The sequence below is a fragment of the Giraffa tippelskirchi genome, chromosome 8, assembly GCF_054371585.1.
Source record: "Giraffa tippelskirchi isolate mGirTip1 chromosome 8, T2T-mGirTip1v1.2.pri, whole genome shotgun sequence".
NCBI lineage: Eukaryota > Metazoa > Chordata > Mammalia > Artiodactyla > Giraffidae > Giraffa > Giraffa tippelskirchi.
This window is the reverse complement of record NC_137282.1, coordinates 111,962,832-111,978,647: the sequence shown is the minus strand read 5'-3', so window position 1 is coordinate 111,978,647 and position 15,816 is coordinate 111,962,832. Positions and strand designations below refer to the sequence as shown.

The 15,816-nt window shown below is 44.3% G+C and overlaps 2 long non-coding RNA genes across 2 annotated transcripts; one reads left to right on the top strand and one right to left on the bottom strand.

The window, feature by feature from the left end:
* Positions 1-258: 258 nt before the first annotated feature.
* On the bottom strand, positions 259-7,692 carry LOC145518808 (uncharacterized). The gene is made up of 2 exons (XR_014063309.1): positions 7,468-7,692; positions 259-540 (listed from the first exon to the last, which is right to left on the bottom strand). It is a non-coding gene; the product is annotated as an uncharacterized LOC145518808 (long non-coding RNA).
* Positions 7,693-7,792: 100 nt separating this feature from the next.
* On the top strand, positions 7,793-15,541 carry LOC145518807 (uncharacterized). The gene is made up of 2 exons (XR_014063308.1): positions 7,793-7,924; positions 10,354-15,541. It is a non-coding gene; the product is annotated as an uncharacterized LOC145518807 (long non-coding RNA).
* The last annotated feature ends 275 nt before the right edge of the window (positions 15,542-15,816 follow it).

Here is a 15,816-nt window from a genome sequence, read left to right as displayed (position 1 = left end):
GTTAAAAAAGGGAAAGACTTTCTGCCACATGCTACAATATGGATAAGTCTTGAGGACATCATGCTAAGAGAAATAAGCTAGTATCAAAAAGACAAATACTATATGATTCCACTTATATGAGGTACCTAGAGTAGTGAAATTCACAGACATTGGAATGATGGTTATTAGGGGCTGGGGGGAGAGGGGCTGGGGAGTTTCTGTTGAATAAGGACCGAGTTTCCATTTGAGAAGATGAAAAATTCTGGAGACAGACGGTGGTAATGGCGGCACAACAGTGTCATTGTGTTTAATGCCACTGAACATCACCAAGGGTTAAGATGGTAAATTTTCTGTATATTTTGCCACAATAAAAAATTTCTAAATGTGAGAAATGGTGCGGGATAATAATCCTGTAAACACCAATAGAGAGTTTTCTCCCCACAAAGGTCCAACCAACTCCATAAACCTTCCCTAACCCTTTGTGCTCAGATTACACAATCTTCAGCTTCATCTTCTTTTGCATTCATGTCATGTGTATCAGTCTGGGCTCTCCGATGAGAACTAAGGGCAAAAAGAACGGCATATGTCAGGATTCACCAACCCTGAATCCAGCCCCTCATTTCATCCTCACCACAGTCCTGGTTTTACAAAAGAATAATCTGAGGCCCAGAGACAGGTGAAGTAATCTGCTCAGGACCACATTTTACTCACTCATGCGACAATGATTTATTGGATATCTGCCATGTACTTGGCACTCCGCTAGGTGCTGAAGCTCTGATGATGAATGAGACCAGTCCCTTAGCCTTAAAGAACATCTTGTTTGGTAGAGAAAGCAGGTGATTAAATCAATCATCATAGGAGCACTGGCGCTAGTGGTGAAGAACCTGTCTGCCAATGCAGGAGACATAAGGGACTCCAGTTCAATCCCTGGGTCTGGAAGATCCCCTGGAGCAGGGAATGGCAATCCACTCCAGTATTCTTTCCTGAAGAATCCCAAGGACAGAGGAACCTGGTGGGCTACAGTCCATGGGGTCGCAAAGAGTCGGACACTACTTAGCAACTAAATGATGGACCAAGTTCTAAACCCTGCCTCCAATTCATATATCGAAGCCCTAACTCCCAATGTGATGGTGTTAGCAGTTGAGGATTGTTGGGGCTAATTAAATCATGAAGGTAGGGTCCTAATGATGGGATTAGTGTGCTTAGAGGAAGAGATCTAAGAATGTGCTCTCTCTCTTTACATGAAGAGGTGACATAGCAAGAGGATGGCCATCTGTAAGCCACAAAGAGAGCTCTCACTAGGAACAAAATCAGCCAGCACCTTGATCTTAGATTTCCAACCTCCAGAACTGTGACAAATAAATTCTGTTGTTTAAGCCACTCAGTCTACAGTGTTTTGTTATAGCAGCTGGAGCTAAGACAGGAGCCACGATGGAACTCACATTCCTCTCCAACATTCCTAACGTATTTTTCACCACAGTATGCCACTGTCTGGACCTCTCTGGTAGCTCAGATGGTAAAGAATCTGTCTGCAATGAGGGAGATCCAGGTTCAGTCCCTGGGTCAGGAAGATCCCCTAGACAAGGGAATGGCAACTCACTCCAGTATTCCTGCCTGAAAAATCCCATGGACAGAGGAACCTGGAGGGTTACAGTCCATCGGGTCACAAAGAGTCGGACACGACTGAGCAACACTTTCAGTTTCACACATGCCACTTTCTAGATTTGGGGGAGTTAGGTTTATTTCCCTCCCTCTTCATATTGGCAATGCTCAGTAGTGTCAAGCACTTAACAGATGCTTCCTGAATCCCACAGACCAGTCTCAGGACATTCTAGCGGGACTTAGTGGAGCAGAGCGCAGCCCAGGCTCAGTTGGTGTGTAGGATGTTCGACACTGTGTGCGCACCAGGAAGTAGGAGAGAAGGGCTATCATCATCTCTCTGTGGGAAGGGTTCCCTGTTGCTAAGTTCTCCCATCACTTGGTGGCAGTTGCCACTGAATTATCAAGTCTTAGTCGAAGCTAAGGAACCAGGGATATGAGAGTCAGGAAGGGAGTGTCAGAAGCTGTTGCAACTTGATTTAGGAGCTTAGACACTGATAGTCTGATTTGCATTTTACAAAATTCTAACAGATCCTCACATGTCCACCCCGCTCCCTACTCCGGTTTATCACATTCATTTCCCCTGGAGCACTCCATAAAGAATTTGGGTCCAGGAGGCTCCATGTAGAATCTAGTTGTTATCAGCAGTAAGATCTTCATTGCAGGAGGATATGAATCTGTTTATAGCTCAGAGCTGTGAGAGGAGGCTTCAGCATTGACTTTTCTAATAGTCACACCATGTATGCACCCATGCAGCTACAGATCTCTCCAGTCACTAGATCAAAGTCACTTGGGACAGAAGAGTCCTTATAGAGGTCACCACCTTGATGCAAGTTGGGAAACTGAGGCCCAGGGAGGAGATGGATAGGCCCAAGGTCCTAGGTGAACTAACTATTGAGTGGGCAATTGCTCACTAACCCTTATTATGTTCAAGGGCACCTGAGGTACAAATGGCAGATAAAACACTGCTTTCCTATAGACTATGACTTCTGTATGCTTCTATTTCTTGCTAAACAAAACTTGATTTGAAATTAGGTTTGTATCTCTGTACATCTTGAAGTAAGGAGTGCATTCATTAACCACTTATTCTATATCAGAGACCATCCTGGGCGTTTTGCAATCATTAGCTTGTTCAAGACTTATCAAACCAAGAGATAAATATCATCATCCCATTCTACAGATGAGGAAATTGAGACTCCAAGAGGCATATTATGTTGCCCAAGGTGGCATAGATGGTAAAGTACAAAACTGGGATTAGGCCCTTCACTTGCCTGTCTTCAAAGCCTTTGTTCTTCATTCTCATCCTTTGTCTATGGCCAGATGATCTTTACATCCTTGGGTAAAAGCCTCTACAGTCGATTTTACTTGGCCTTCAGTTGGTGGGAACACAGAAATGTCACCAAATGGGACTGAAGAGTTCCCATGACCCATGAAAATTCTTCAGGAGAAGGAGTGGAGCCTCTTTTCTTCCACTTTTCTTCCTCTTGGGCCCCTTTAAGAGTCAGGGAATTATAGAACTGGTATCTAGACAGAGAGAGTTGGCTATGTAACTCAGCCTGGTACACACCACTTATAACTATCTGCTGGGTGCTATGCTAAGAATGTTACAAGCACCAAGTCTTAAATCCTCACACCATCACTATTATTCTCCTTGTATTAGAACTGAGAAATGGAGGCACAGAGAGGTGAATTACTTTTCCAAGGTGGCAGGACAGCTGAGACAAGATTGGAGGAGCTTGGTCCCACCTGAGTCTGGAATCCAAGCCCTTTATCATTATTTTATATGCTCAAGAATTGACTGTGGACTGAAGAATTGAAATTACTTTTTAAAGTCAATCTTTGAAAAAATGAAAAGAAAACCTATCACTGTGTCCATTCTCCCACTTGAGCGGACTGTGAGCTGGCCAGGGACAACCAGCATCAGGCCAGGTGCCTGGTAGGTGTATTGAATCAGCAAGGCAGCCCTCAGTGGGCTCCAAGGGAAGAGGCGGCTGGCCCCTGAGGCCGACAGCCAGGCTTTGAGGATGTTAGTGATCCAAGGAGAATGACGCCTGTGGTTAATTCCAGAGGCTGTCCAGTTTTCCTCTCCTGCTCTGCTTCTTTGATTCATAATGGTTTGCCTCATTCCTCTGCTCCTTCCCTTGGGGTTAGGTCACCCAGGTGAACAAAGCTTCTTTTCAAGGATCCTGCAGAAACCAGATTATGTTATGGGTCCTGTAAATTAGAGGCCTGGAGAGAAGACCTCTTATTTGGGGATAATCACCATTTGTTCTCTGTTGGACGACTTGTTTCAAGATAATTAGAGCTTCACTTTCAAGACTTGAAACAGCCTCCTCTGTTTTCTCTTGTCCCCGCCAGCCCTAGAGCTGACTCTCACGGGTGCCGCAGTGAAGCACGTGACATGGGAAAATGCATGCCCGGTCATTCCCTTACCGAGAGCTGTCAAAACAACTGCCATGTATACAGCCTTTAAAACCGGGCACGAGTGGTCCAGGTAAGATGCATGTTTAAACTTTCAGTCATTCAGATCTTTAACTGACACATGTCCAGTATGCACAGACCTAGGTATAGGGGATACAGCCATAGGAAATGAAGACAAACACTTGCCTTATGGAGCTTTTATTGTAGAGAGAGCAGAGAGAGGACGTGAGAGGCTTGACTCATGTAGAAGTGAAAACAATTTTAACAATGAAGTATGTTCAGTAAATGAGACCCTAGGAATTGATCATTATTATTCTTGGGTACAACAGTAGGAGAAATAATAATAAAATTGCTGTAGTAATAATACTAAGAGTCTGGTTTTGCTTCAGTAAGCATTAAATGACTTTGCCAAGTCTATTCATTATTAGACTAGAATTGGTTGTATAGAATCTTGCCAAAAGTAAGTGACTAATATTTAGGACCTGGCACTATTTTTGTTGGGGCTTCCCAAGGCTCAGCGGTAAAGAATCTGTCTGCAATGCAGGAGCTGCAGGAGAGGTGGTTTCGATCCCTGGGTTGGGAAAATCCCCTGGAGGAGGACATGGCAACCCACTCCAGTATTCTTGCCTGGAGAATCCCATGGACAGAGGAGCCTCGCGGGCTATAGTCCATAGAGTCGCAAAGAGAAGAACATGACTGAAGTGACTTAGCACACACTCACTATTTTTGTTGAACAAATTTGTTCCTCACTGTTGTATGGTACATTCATGGGAAACCAGAGCACCTGGGAAATGAGGTTTTTCATTAACTGAATTCTCTTGTTTTGTGTAAAAATCACTATTAATAATAAAATGATGATCCAATTTTTTTGGCATTTAGATCACTATTCCAAATGTAAATGATTATGTAATTTGAGTCAATGAGCATTTACTTCTAGGAGACTGGAGCTGGAGTGAGAATCAGGTGAAGGAATTGATCTCCGGATAAGGAGATACATAACACTGAAATGATGCATACTCACCCTAGAAGATTTGAGGAGTGAGGTTTTCCCCAAAATAACAATCTTGATCTTTTCCTGGGCTTCTGTTTAATATAATGCTTAACTATGTGTCCTTCAGTAATAATTTTTAACACAGTAAAATTTAAATAAATGAATATGTACTTGCTAAACCAGGAAAAAATTTTAGAAGTTTAGTTGGAAATTGACACACTCATAATCATAATGGAGATTTTCATATAACTATTGGAAATGGAAAGACCAAAAAAGAAAAACAAGAAGAATACATGGAAAATTTGACCAGTAAATACAGACACAAACTTGAGCTGATGAGCATATATAGAACCTTGCATCCAAAAAACAGAATATGTATGCATTTCATACTCACACAGAATATTTGCAAGCATTTAGTAGATATCAATTGCATTCATCTCACACGCTAGTAAAGTAATGCTCAAAATTCTCCAAGCCAGGCTTCAACAATACGTGAACCGTGAACTTCCAGATGCCCAAGCTGGTTTTAGAAAAGGCAGAGGAACCAGAGATCAAATTGCCAACATCCACTGGATCATCAAAAAAGCAAGAGAGTTCCAGAAGAACATCTATTTCTGCTTTATTGACTATGCCAAAGCCTTTGACTATGAGGATCACAATAAACTGTGGAAAATTCTTAAAGAGATGGGAATACCAGACCATCTGACCTGTCTCTTGAGAAACCTGTATGCAGGTCAGGAAGCAACAGTTAGAACTGGACATGAAACAACAGACTGGTTCCAAATAGGAAAAGGAGTATGTCAAGGCTGTATATTGTCACCCTGCTTATTTAACGTATATGCAGAATACATCATGAGAAACACTGGGCTGGAAGAAACACAAGCTGGAATCAAGATTGCCGGGAGAAATGTCAATAACCTCAGATATGCAGGTGACATCACTCTTATGGCAGAAAGCGAAGAAGAACTAAAGAGCCTCTTGATGAAAGTGAAAGAGGAGGCTGAAAAAGTTGGCTTAAAGCTCAACATTCAGAAAACTAAGATCATGGCATCTGGTCCCATCACTTCATGGGAAATAGATGGGGAAACAGTGGAAACAGTGTCAGACTTTATTTTTTTGGGCTCCAAAATCACTGCTGATGGTGATTGCAGCCATGAAATTAAAAGACGCTTACTCCTTGGAAGGAAGGTTATGACCAACCTAGATAACATATTTAAAATCAGAGACATTGCTCTGCCAACAAAGGTCCATCTAGTCAAGGCTATGGTTTTTCCAGTAGTCATGTATGCATGTGAGAGTTGGACGGTGAAGAAAGCTGAGCGCCAAAGAATTGATGCTTTTGAACTGTGGTGTTGGAGAAGACTCTTGAGAATCCCTTGGACTGCAAGGAGATCTAACCAGTCCATCCTAAAGGAGATCAGTCCTGGGTGTTCATTGGAAGGACTGATGTTGAATCTGAAACTCCAATACTTTGGCCACATGATGCAAAGAGTTGACTCATTGGAAAAGACCCTAAAGCTGGGAAGGATTGAGAGCAGGAGGAGAAGGGGATGACAGAGGATGAGATGGCTGGATGGCATCACCGACTTGATGGACATGAGTTTGGGTAAACTCCGGAAGTTGGTGATGGACAGGGAAGCCTGGCGTGCTGCGATTCATGGGGTCGCAAAGAGTCGGACATGACTGAGCGACTGAACTGAACTGAGTAGATGTCAAGCCCAAAGGAAGCCTCAACAAATACTAAAAAATGAATATTATAGAGATAACCCTCTAACCACAATGCTGTAAAATTCATAACCAACACAATACACATTTACAAACTAAAAAAGAGCCCTTGTAAATTATTTGTGAAAGAGGACATTATAATGAACATTACTGAATACTTTCAGACCATAGTGGAGGTGAGACTGTTAGTCGCTCAGTCCTGTCCAACTCTTTGCAACCCATGGACTGAGCCTTCCAGGCTCCTCTGTCCATGGAATTCTCTAGACAACAATACCAGAGTGGGTAGCCATTCCCTTCTCCAGGGGATCTTCCTGACTCAGGGATCAAACCTGGGTCTCCTGTACTGCTGGCAGTTTCTTTACCATCTGAGCCACTGGGGAAGCCTCTTGTTAAAAAATACTCTCATAGTAGAAGGCATATTATTTAGCTATTGTGCTAAGTTGCTTCAGTCCTGTCCAACTCTGTGCGACTCTATGGACTGCAGCCTGCCAGGCTCCTCTGTCCATGTGGATTCTCTGGGCAAGAATACTGGAGTGGGTTGCTGTGCCCTCCTCCAAGGGATCTTCCCAACCCAGGGATCAAACCTGTGTCTCTTACCTCTCCTGCATTGGCAGGCAGGTTCTTTACCACTAGCGCCACCTGGGAAGTCCCAGTTGGCTATTATTGTATAACACATTACCTCAAATTTTAGCTGATTAAAACAACAAACATGCATTATTTACAGTGTCTGAGAGTCAGGAATCCAAGAGTACCTTAGCCAAGCGGTCTAGGTTCAGGGTTTCTCAAGAGGTTACAACAAAGCTGTTAGCTGGGGCTGCAGGCTCAGAACATGGGAGATCCCAAGTTCACGGACATGATTTGCTGCAGGTGATCCTGTTCTTCACTGGCTGCTCCTCACTGGCTGTTGGATTTCTTGCCACATGAGCCTCTCCACAGGCATGCCTACAACATGGCCTCTAGCTTCCCCCAGAGTCAGTAGTCGAAGACAGTCAGCCAGTCCCCACAATGGAAGCCATTGTGTTTTATGACCTAATCTTTCTCATCATCTGCTCCAGGTCACACAGACTAACCCTGATATGGGACCCTACACAAGGGTGTGAACCAGGAGAGCTGGACCATTGAGAGCCACCTTGGAGGCTGCTTACCGCAGAGAGAGTCCCACAAAGTGGGATTTTTCTTGGCTGCTAATCCTCACACAGTGAAGAGTAGGTGAGAAAAGTCAGTTCCAACTGAACAGAATCATTAGATTCTCCTTTGGATTTCAGATGATATAGAAATTCAAGGAAAGGTAGTGGTCTCAGGGTTGGATTTCTTGGCATTTGGATCGGGACTTAGATGAAGTCTCTTATGTTTTACTTTCACTGTGAACCTTTCAAAATATCCATTTTTCCCCAAAATAATTTTTGCCCACCAAGTCCCTTAACACATTTTGCCAATCCACTTTTCCCATCGTTTTCAAGTTGATGTCTCCTCAACAGGAAATTTGATTTAAATGTTTTCGATTCCTTTACATAAAAGTATTGAAACTCAAGTTAGCAAGAATGATTGGAGGGCCAAGAAATCCTCCGATTTCATGTGAAAGTTGTGAGGTCCATTTTTCGCAAAAATATGAAATCATGCTTTGCCAAAGAGTCAATAAAATACTGACTCAACTAGGGTTAAGTTTAACCACCCACCAATCAAAACGTCTTGCTAACTTCATGCCAAACAATTTTTTGTAGCTGGTTTAGAATACTGAATTGACCATTCTCACCCATTCCTCAATTTAACTGAGTTGTAAAATCATTTTCTGTCTTGTGGAAAGTATGCATGGAAAAAGTAAAGTGCTGAATTAAGATAATTTAATTTCTTTGAATGCCTCTTTCCACTCTAATCCACGATACCCAGGTATTAGCATTATCTTACTAAGTGAAATACCAGTCTTATTTATTGTCCTCTTCACTGTTTTAACGTTTCCCTGCCTTCTCGTTAGTTTCAGGTAGACCCTCCCATGCCATCCATGACTCTGCGTTGTTATAGTCTCAACCTCTTTCTCTAACCTCTTTCCCTCCTGTCTCAACTGGACGGATTTAATTCTAGTCCTGCAGGAAAGAGTGCCATTTCATGAACATGCCATGTACTTTCAGACCCAAAGTCTGTTCAGAGGCTGTTCCCTCTGCTCACAATGCCCTTCCCCCGGTCAATGCCTGCAACTATACAATTCCCTCTTCAAAGCACATTTCAAGTGTCATCTTTTCTTTTGAGGAGTCTTCTCTGATACACCCTCTCCACCAACAACTCCTTCATTTAACAGAAAAATTTTCAAATCCTTTGCTCTCCAAAGGAGGTAATTCTATTCCTTAGTATTCTACAAAATTTTGTGTATATCCACATGACAACACTTTCCTAACTGCGTTGCAACTGTCTACAGTATTTTCTGTGCTGTGCTAAGTCACTTCAGTCGTGTCCAACTCTTTGCAACCCTATGGACTGCAGCCCACAGGCTCCTCTGTCTATGGGATTCTCCAGGCAGGAAAGCTGCAATGAGTTGCCATGCCCCCCTCCAGGGGATCTTCCTGACCCAGGGATTGAACTTGCATCTCTTAAGTCTCTTGCACTGGCAGGCAGGCTCTTTACCACCAGTGCCACCTGGAAAGCCCCAGAGTATTAACAAAGGTAGTATCAATACTAATGTTAAGGGAGCACTTCAACAGAAGCACCTCCAAATCTCAGTGCTTAACAAAATAGGAATTCACTCCTCACTCTTGTAAAATTGACTCAGCAGCCAGGGCTGGGAGGGCGATTTGCTCCATGCAGTCATTCAAGGACCCAACTTATAAAAGTTCTGCCCTCTGCACAATGGCTCCCAGGACCATCCTGGGTGTAGAGACTCAATCAGCAGTGAAAGAGATGGGGTAGAGAAGCATGAAGGAAATTTCATGGGGTGAGTTTTGAAGCGGCACAGATCTCTCTCTTTCACATTCCACTGGCTGAACCTGGTCACGTGGCCTCACCCCACCTGCAACGCAGAATGGGAAACAAAGTCCAGCTGTGCACCCAGCAGGAAAATAAAACAGGTCAAGTGAACAGATAAACAATCTCTTTCATAATTACCTGCAATAAATTGTGAAAATTTGAAGAAAGGGGCTGTGCCTTTTCTACTGCTCCATCTTCAACATGTATCACTGACCATCCTCAGCACATATTTGGACACTTAATAAATATTTGTCAAATACATACATTAATATTAATAGATAAAAACAATTTTGTTGCTGAAATTACTTGAAAATTCCCTCAATCCTCAACTCTGTCCTTGTGGTTATAGAAAGAGACTGTGTATTTTAAACAAAATTTGCAAACTGAGTCAAGCCTTTAGATGATCCAGGCCAAAAGTTCTGCCGATAATAACTGGTTACATGGATTTGCCTACCTGAATAATAAAGATGATAATTCTATTCAGCGCTTTAATGTCCAGTCTCTTTTCATTTGTTTGGGCAGGGTCTTAGTAGCAAACATGCCTACCCCTAATGAGCAAAGTCACTTTTCAGCATTTGTCTTCAGCAAAGTCACAGAATCCACACACCATCCCCTTCCCCCAAGTAACATGGGAACTGAAGCTTCCGTGTCTAGGCTCTTCCCTCTGTTCCTTGGATTTTCAGATGGCAGATCTTCTAGAGCTTTGTTTGCTGACCTGTGAACCAGGTGGAAGGCAGGAATGGGGAGGAGACAGAGAGATGGGTGCTCACCTGTCTTCGCATAGATGCTCTTTCTGTGCCACGTCATCAGTCTTCAGAGAGCCTGGAAGCTGCCAATGGAGGTGAGGAAGGTGCTTGGTTTTGTGTTAATAACCTTGGCTTTTGACACCAAACACATCTGGTTGTGAACCCTGGCTCTGCCGTTTCCTAGTTGTGTGACCTTGTGGCAGTCACTCGTTTTGTGCTTCTGGAGTGACGGTGCAGAACTTTATCTTGGGGTCTCCTCTGCTGCCTACTGTTTTGCCATCTGTTTACTCATCTCCTATTCCCCTTAGACTGTGAGCTCCTCCAGGGCAAGGATTTCCCATGAATGTTTATGGAAAAGCAAACAAAATAGGAATGGAAATACGTGCAGCTTCAGATTTAAAACTTTGGGACTGGAAAAAAAAATCTGTCTAGATGGACGCTGTCACTGGAGCTTAGGTGCCGCCTCCACCGCGCGACCCCATGGGGTTCCCTAGAGCACCGCAGCCCCCTGTCCCCCTGCCCTGGAGGCTCTGCCTAGGAGGTGGCTGGCAGAGGAGGGGGCCACCGGGAGGAGGAAAGTGGCAGACCCGACTGAATGCTCCGATTGGGAAAATGAGATGGCGGGTGGAGGGAAGGCTCCTGCATGGCTGAGGATGAAGGATGCCTCGGACTGCAGCATGAGAACAGCAGCCTCTCTGAGGAGGACCAACGGTGCGGACAGAAGTGGTAGGGGCCACCACTCTCCTGGAAGGGGGTTTCTGAGGTGCAAGCAGCTGACACATTGGCAATGGCTCTTTGGAGGCCAGGCCTCTGCTGGGGATCTGCTGGGAGCTCAGAGGTCAGAGCTGGTGGCTGGTCATCTGTTCCACCACGTGGAAACCACTGTTGGCAGGGCTCCTTTGTGAGGGCACGGCCTGCCTGTGATGTGCATATTAAATTGGATGTATTTGGGTGGGGAAATGGAATTGTGAGGCTGCAAGCTAGGAGTGGCCGGAGGGCCTCTAACCCTGAGGCACTGAGGGTGACAGCCACGCTGCCTCAGTGGTCCAGTGGTTAGGACACCGGGCTTCCGCAGAAGGGGGCTCAGGCTGTGGGGGAACTGAGATCCTGTATATGCTGCTCCGATGGGGCCAAAACATAAAAATAAAAAGGAACCCACCCCATAAGCTCTTCTTCCAATGTGCCATTGTCACTACTACTGCTGAGTGCCGGGGTCTACGTCTCCTCCCTTTGAACCTATGTGACCGTCTTAACCAGTGGAATATGGTGGACATGGCACTGTGGCTCTCAAGGTGAGGTATTAAAATGCTCTTCTTTCTGCTCTCCTGTGATGCTTCCTCTAGAAATTTGGTCATCATCTTGCAAAGAATTTAGGCAGCCACACAGATAGGCCAGCATCCACCACAGGACAGGAGAGCTAGCGAGTGAGTCTTCAGACGACCCCTAATCTCCGAATCACTTCAGCCTTTGAGCTGCCCCAGCTGACTCCAGGAGGAGCAGAATTGAGCCGACCCCACGGAGCCATGCCCGAAGTGCAAACTGTGAGCAAAATAAATGACTGCTGGTGTCATTTGTCATTAAGTTTGGATGGTTTGTTACGCAAGGACAGATAAGTGGAAGAGAGGAGTCAAAGGGCAGAAATATAAGGAAGCTAGGAATGCCAGGAGGTTCAATAGATGGATGGCGGGTCTTGAAAAAAGAATCACCAAATGCAGGAAGGTCTGACTGCATCTTTCCATATAGCCTAGGTTGTGGGATTCCTGTATTCACTCTAACCTTTGTGTCTCTTCTTGTGTGCCATTAAAGTCTTGGTTCATTTGCTTTGTAAAAATGCATTTTCATGTTACCTTGAGTAGAATCTCATTTTAATCTTAATGGTCCATTAATTTTAAATCAGTATATAGGGGATGGTTTCTTCTTTAATCAGAATAACCAAATCTTTACTTGAAACTCAACAAATAGGTAGGTAGATAAATAGATACGTAGCATACACGCAAGCATGTACATCCTCAACTGCTTCAGTCGCGTCTGACTCTGCGAACCCCATGGACTGTAGCCCGCCAGGCTTCTCTCTCCATGGGATCCTCCCGGCAAGAATAGCGGAGGGCGTTGCCATTTCCTTCTCCACAGAATCTTTCTGACTCAGGGATCAAATCCACGTCTTTTATGTCTCCTGCACGGGTAGGCGGGTTCTTTACCAGATAGTAGATAAATCCATACCTCTAAGGATATTTCACAATATGTTTAAGGATACCATTTTAATGTTGAGCATGGCCTTATTGAGAGCCCATCCTCTGAAACCTCCTCCCTACCTCCTCCTGGAAGGCTCTTCTTCCCACGTGTCAATGCCACTCCTGTCCCTTAGTGTTGGGGTTGACGTTCCCTCCCCTTGAATCTACGTGGGCCTTTGTGGCTTTCTGGACATTGCCTGGGACAGAAGAGATGTTCAACACATATCCCCATCCATTTCTTTCTAAATAACAGGAAACAAGTTCCTACACACTGTGCCACAGCCAGTCTGTGGGTGTTTATCTTAGTTTTCCATTCACAGAGTTTACACACGGTAGGTGTGTGGTATGTTTGTGTCGATTATTAACGCTTCTAGGAGGATGGTCTTTTGCATCTGAGGACATCAGGAGTGTGCAGTTGAGCGGAGACCAGTGAGTAGAGAGAGCCCAGAGCTTCAGAGAAGGACTTTCTTCACTGATATGTTTCAGAAGACAGCCCATCTTGGACACATTATGAAGCAGCATGAAAACAAACGGCACCTTTACTCCATCTTCACGGGGGAGAACGAGATATCCGAGAAGACCTTCCCTTTTAAATAAAAAGAGAAGTTGTGGAGTAAAGCTTCATGGTCAGCCCCTGAGAAGGGTGCCCCTCAAAGCAGGCTGAAAGGCATTTCCACCAAGCCCAGGGACAGAAGACCTGGTGCTCATATACACTCCTCCCCCGGACCCCTGCGTCTCCCCCTGCATAAAGGCGATATGAAACACAGGCCTTCAGAGGACCAGGCCGAAGCAGGCTGCGCGTTCCGGCAACTGTTATAAAGCAGGCCAAAGCCACGTCAGGTCCAATTACACTCAATGAGGAACATCTGTATTTCGGCACCCACGTTGCTTAATGCAAACATTTCGTAATTACAGCCTCTTGCACACGCGGTGTGTTATGAGATGTGGTGTCCCAGTGTGAATCATGGTCACATTTTTCAGAGTCGTCAGCAGTCTCGGTCTGGCTGGGATGCCGTTTGCTCACTGCCCATAAGAGCCCTTCTCTAAAATATTGAATTAAGCGAAGTCCGACTTTTCCCTCTTATCTACGAAATCTTGTGGTTGAAGCTTGACTGTTTTTATAAAATGAAATACAGAAAATGTATAAAATGCAAATAAAGTTGAGGTTACAGTGGTGTGTTTTTTTTCTCTCGCTCTCTCTCTCTTTTTTTTTTTTTTCTGGGGAAGGACATCTGGTTTTTTCTCCCTTTTCCCTTCGGTGTTTTCAGCTGAAACGTGAAGGTTCAATTGTCAAGCACAGTCTGAAAGGTTCCATTTCCAAATGATTTTTCACCTCATCAGAAGCAAGTCTGGTTACAAGGACTCAGCTGGTTTAGGCATATTTCCTCATGCAAAGTTTTTCCTGGGCAAAGCGATTGATATTGACTTTGCAATCAAAGGAAATCCAATAGCCCTGGGTTTAAAGTTAAGATACCTTAAAAATTCTCATGATGCAGTCAATGCGGCCTCACAGCAATAGGAGCTGAGGACTGGGGCCCTGGGGATAATACGAATCTGTCAATAAACGTGCAGATTTATAGTCTGCACACACGTTTTACTCCGACATTGCCATGCTCAAGAAATCTAAAACGCTACATTGCCACTTTATGGTGACACCTTGGCCTATTTCGGATCCTCATTTTCTGATCCCATCCCTTGGAACAGCCCCAGTGTAACCAGCAGACAGGGCTCTAATGACCATTTTCCCAGACTGATATGCCGTCCATTGAGAAGGCCCCTGATTCAGCCTGACTCCGGGGACTCCACTCCCAGCACAGTGAAGGGCTCATTCTCTACTTCAACCCTATTTCTGCAGGGAGAACAGAAATTTCTGTTCAATTCCTATTTCTGCTGACATCAGGAGAGGATGACCAGCTGCTGGGTAGCTGGGTCTTTGAGCCAGCCAGGCACTTAAGTGACAGAAACCCAAGTCAGACTAACTGAACAATAAAAGGGGGGAGGGTAGGCTTTATGGGCTACTAGCATCTAGGTAGAGATTGGAAGATCAAGTTTCAGTAAGGTCAGGACAGCTGGGCTTGGAACGCAGATCTCATCCCAGTTTTTCTCTGTGGGTCAGCTTCATTTTCTCTCCCTACAAATTGCCTCTCTGATCTTTCTTAACTTACAATCCAGTCAAGAGAGTATAGACTTATTTTCTCCTGCTCTTTCCTGCTAAGCGTAATTATAAGCCCTGAAAATGGCCCAAGAGACAACTGTGATGGTTAATTTTACATGTTAGCTTGGCTGGGCCATGGTGTCCTAATATTTGGTCAGCTATTATCCTAGATGTTTCAGTGAAGTTGTTGGTGGTGTTTTCTTTTTAATGTTTTTTGAATTTTCATACAAACTGGTGGAGTTGAATAAAATGGATTGTCCTCTATCATATATGGGTCTCATACAATCAGTTGAAGGTCTTAATAGAACAAAGATGGATTTCCCCTGAGCTAGAAGGAATTCTTTGAGCAGACAGTCTTTGGATTTGAACTGCAGTTCTTCCCTGAACTCCAGCCTGCCAGCCTACCCTGTAGATTTTGGACTTTCCATGTCTCCATGATCATGTGAGCCAGTTTCTTAAGATTAGTCTTTCTCTCTCTCTCTCTTCATACACACAGAGATAGATAGAGATATCCATACTTTTATCTCTATATCTATTTATCCACATATATACATCTCTGTCTACAAAAATGGATATCCCTATATACTTACGATATATAGACAGGATATGTGTATGTTTACGTAGGATGTCTATCTACCAATCTATCTATTCTGTTAGTTCTGTTTCTCTCAAGAATTCTGACTAATACAGCCACTAAAAGAGAACTCTGAAAAGTGATAAAAAAGAAGAAAAAGATAAACTGGTTTGGGATCCCAGGAATGGAGGAACAGCACAGGAGCAGGCCATCCTATGTCCCGACCACCCAAGAGAGGAATGTCACCTGGACCTGGTATTTTCTAACCTCCAACATAGCAAGAGAAGGCAGCCAGACTAGGCTCATTCCATCCCTGGATCAAAAGGGGAGTCACTCTAACAGCATCAGATGAGCCTGACATCCCCAGTACAGAGACTGATTGGGACCCCCTGCCAGATGTAAGAAGATCAAGGAGAGCTCTCCTTCCCTGCCAGGCCCAG